Consider the following 4814-nt stretch of genomic DNA (forward strand, 5'->3'; position numbering starts at 1 on the left):
ATACTAGATTAATTTATGATTAATTACTAATTAATAATATGATTTCCAAATAATATATTAATCATATAATATATTAATAAAATCATTCTGAGTACCAATTTATTATTCACATAATAAATCCTACTCTCTCTCTCTCTCCACTTGTCATCGTATCAAGTTGCATGAGTGAAGGCAACCCAAAAGGACAAGGCTCATAATCAAATCAAGTACATACCAAAAATAGTTATGAGCTTAGACACCTAATATCCCACTTGGATAAGTCTAATAACTATTATTGCAAGTACGACTTCAGAATCTGATCAACAATCGTAGCTTTCAAAAGCTGTTGTCGAACTCTGATCTTATCAGTAACGCGTCCTTTAGATAAGTGATCAAATATTCCTTTATTCTAGATATCGTATGGACATGAGACATGGATTATAATCATTCTCCCTGTCCATGTTTTGTTTCCCGATTTCCGATTTTTGACGAATGACAACAGACTACAATTGAACACATCAACTTAGTCCAGGCTTGGCCAAGCGCTTAGGTTTGTCATCACTAAATCATCGAGGGGCCCACATATATCGCTTTTATCCCTATTAGGGTAAAAGAAATGGATAGACTTCGACTCATATGCTTGTACTATTTACTCATCAAATCACACACAACAATACGTTTTATAACATCAAGTTACTGATGCGTTTATGTATTATCAATGCGCAACCGACTCGTAAACAACAACTCATATGTCTCCATTTCAAGAATATAAGATATTATCGTCTCACAATCACTCGTGATAAAAATCCATGAAGTGATTCAAGTGAGTGTGGGTTTAATCCAATACTCAAATCTTATTACAGGAGTACTCATGAACACTGCAACAAACTTGTGCTATGTCTAAACACTTTAGACAATCTACAGACGGATTCATGACAGCCTTACCTCAATACCTACTTCCAAAGTATGATCGACTGTGGATAGTTTGATAAATCTTATTATTCGGGAAGTCAAAACATGCAAATTGAAACACAAGAATAATCGAATTCAATATGGTCTCAAAAGTTTTGAATATAAATAAAACACCTTTTATTTAATCACCATATTGATTACACATTATTCATTGTATAATCTTTCAATTAGCAACTTAATACTTGAATTAAAACAATAGTTATCCCATGCTTCAAGCATGCACACTATGTTTATATATGGTCCTTACTTTGTGAAATAGATCAATTGAAAACATTTCAATGATGCTCATTTCACAATTCCAAATCCTTATTACTTAGTGTAAGAATACCTAATTCTTGCCACTATAAGAATGTGTTAGATTCTAAACTATCATGCAATGTATCTTTTGTAATGTCGAGGTACCAAAGTCACAAAGACTTTGCCAACGATATTACAAAACTTTCCACTGGAGATTGATAACAAAACAATTCCAAGGAAGCGAAGTCTCAAATTCAAAGTACATTCCTTTGAACATCCTTCTTGCATAAAAGTTTCTAACCTACACATAGATTCTTAATATCCAACTCCCATTATGAAAACATTTCCATATTTGCCATATGACAATGCATTATTAATAGAATTATGTCTATTCATAATAATGTCAATATGGTCCATCCATTACTATACTTCCAACTGTCCTTAAGTAACCAATCCTTAGCGAACCTCAGATCATCCTTGACAGTTGTTTAACCATTTTAGTCATATCCGGTTCTAGTCCTTTTTCCCTCTTAATGCCCTATGCATTTTGAAAATTAGAACACGTGAATATTATAGCATATGCAATCGATCCTATATCCGAAGCATATGAGACACAATTCATAATGTCTTACATAAAGGCATGATAATTGACCAGTCTTTTGCTATAATATTTCCATATATAGAATTTCCAATGTTGAAATATTTCAACATGGTATTCATATATATATCCATGACTAAGTTTGATTAATACTTCAATCTAAACTTTTAGATTCGAAATAAAGTATAAGTATCCTCTCCCTTACTATAGCGAAACAACTTTTCAACCTTTGTAACTTTGCAAATTAGAACTTTGTTTCCTATAAATAGTATTGATAACTTGCAACACTTCACATAATAATCATCCTCCCACTATCATGATAATTATATCCTTACCAACATAACACTTATGCTCCCACTAGCTTTGACATGTACCCAGAAATAAGCTAGACTTCTAGAAATCAATACTTATTGACTATCTTACCAAAGTTCAGATTTCTGATATGATATGCTTCGAAAAGACTTAGCTCATACACCTTTTATTAGAAAGCACATATGTGTGTCTAAACTATTTCAGAACTTACAGCAATAAGTTCCGAATGTTCAAACTATTTTCCATTTCTCACAATTCGAACTATAAAGAGGGATGCCGTAATCATAATCGAATTTGAGAACGCAATTAACACAACTGCTATCTCCTTAAAATCTACTCAGTAAAAGTGTTTCCTCACAATCATTTTCATGAATTGGAGAGAAACCTTATGACACTTAGATTTTACAGTGTATGTGTTCATATCCATGTGAATCTGTCATTTCTAACCATTATCATAAGATAAGGTCTATGACAAATTCAAACTCATATGGACTGAACTTGTTCAATCTTAATTTCTTGCTACTCGGCAGCACAAGGGTCTACCATGTCTTCCAAGTTGTTAAGCATCTCACCTATACAGATCAATGAACTGTCACTAATCAAGGTCCTTCTCCTTATGCAAACAATTGAGAACTCATAGAACTCACATGCATAGTCAACTTTTTTACTGGAATGGGCACAAAAACAAGAATATGTCAACACGATAGGTTACAATCCTCAAGTCGTGTGCTAGTGATGAACAATAGGTTTATTCTTGACTAGTTCTTGAAACTTTTCAAGACCTTTAAGACTCCCACTGACCTCTTGACATATAATATTCTCTTGTCAAGAAACATTCCTTGACAAACAAATATTCAAGAGTTAGTGCGGATTCTTATCAAGAAAAACACTTCACATAATTGGTCTTAGTCGGTCTTCGTCTTATCCAAGACATCACAACTACCAATTTCAAATGTGCAAGAGTAAGAAACATTTTTACTCCACATTTCTTGAGGTGTTATAAACCTACTTTAGATATGTCACTCAAGGCGCAATCTTGGAGTACAACTCTAAGACTCGATTTTGAAACGAAGTACGACTCATCTTCTTGATTTAACCATTTCAATAATTTCCAATTCCTCTTCTCAGCCATACATATGCACTAAGGTGTCCTTAGAGGATCAATTGTGATATGGTTTCATAATCACTAAGATGATCATAAAACATGATATTTAAGTACTCTACTTTCCTTTCAGATTGGAGAAACTTTTATCTTTCTACCTAATTGATTCTTCTTATTCGTTCTGCTATACATTGAAACCTTTTCAATGATTAAAAATCACACTTAATCTTGTAAGCATAACCATATTTACTAAACTTTTAGTATATCATGACAAATAGTCTTATCGTTCTTTGTGGCGGACTTTACCAGTGCACATCAATGTGTACCAGATCCTTCAGTCCTTCACTTGACTCACATCTACATGTGAACAAGGAATTAGTCCCAATTTTCCTAAGTACCAAGATTTTCATACATTATATAATTCAAATCACATGATTCCAAGTGTCTGTCCAATTGAAACTTGGGCGATGAGAATCTTTCCTTACTTAGAAAATTACGACACTACACCAATCGATATAACTAAGAATCAAACATTTTCAACATTGCTATTAATAGTAACATACAAACAACAATTTTCACAAATGTCATTGCAAGGAAACATAAAATAGTATAAAATCAAATTTTTACTTATTTATAAAATTGCGGAAAAACTTGTCCTTACAATGCAAATACTTATGAAAACTATGTCACTAATATTCCTAAGCAATCTATCATAACTCCTAAGCAGCTAAAAAATCTGGTCATCAAACCATGCGATCGAAATCCATCTCTTCGCGACCAGACTCAACTTACTCTTCCTTTAAGCTTCCTTTATTTTCTTCGATCCTACAAAACATCAAAATTCAATCTTATCACATAATGTATTAAGAATCTATAAATAGGAACTTAATTGAGTTAGATAGTGGACTTACCTGAAGCAGAGTCATACATTTTGACTTTTCCATCCTTGCGATATTTCAGGTAAATATGGCAGCTTCGCATCCAATGCTCATTCTCTTGGAAATAGAAACAAACAAACTCTTTTGGAATGGTAGACGGGACAATCTCAAACTTAGCCTTTCTCTTTACCATTTGGTCAAACGGTTTGACCTTGGCCGATCCATTTCCATTCGGAAGAGAAAACCTTTCTGGACTTCCAATGTCGCCATTGTCAATGTCCATGGAAGTTTGGGAGATTGATCTTCCAATAAAATTTGCTTGACCAGTGCGCCAAATCATTGCTGATTCAGCAACAATAAGCAAATAGGTTAGATCAATAAGGGTCACGTCGTGGTCTTCCATATAGTAGTCCTTAATGAACCTGCTATACGACTTAGGAAGTGATTGAAGAACCAAGTTAACAGCCAGCTTCCTTGAGACAACGCCACCCAACATTCCCAGCCTGTCAATATGCAACTTCATCTCCAATACGTGAGCACATACAAACTTTCCATCTTCGTGTTTGCTTGCCAATTGGGATTGAGTGGCCTTGAACTTTTCAATTCGACGAACACGTGGGTTAGGGAGAACTATTGGAGGAGGTGGAGGAAGTGAAGTATGATCTCTAGTACCTTGATCGAAACGTGGAACATCATCTTCATGAGGAAAGCTTTTTCCAAAAGTTTCGGGAAGACC

The sequence above is a fragment of the Lactuca virosa genome, chromosome 1, assembly GCF_052849685.1.
Source record: "Lactuca virosa cultivar CGN04683 chromosome 1, Lactuca_virosa_CGN04683_v6, whole genome shotgun sequence".
Lineage (NCBI taxonomy): Eukaryota > Viridiplantae > Streptophyta > Magnoliopsida > Asterales > Asteraceae > Lactuca > Lactuca virosa.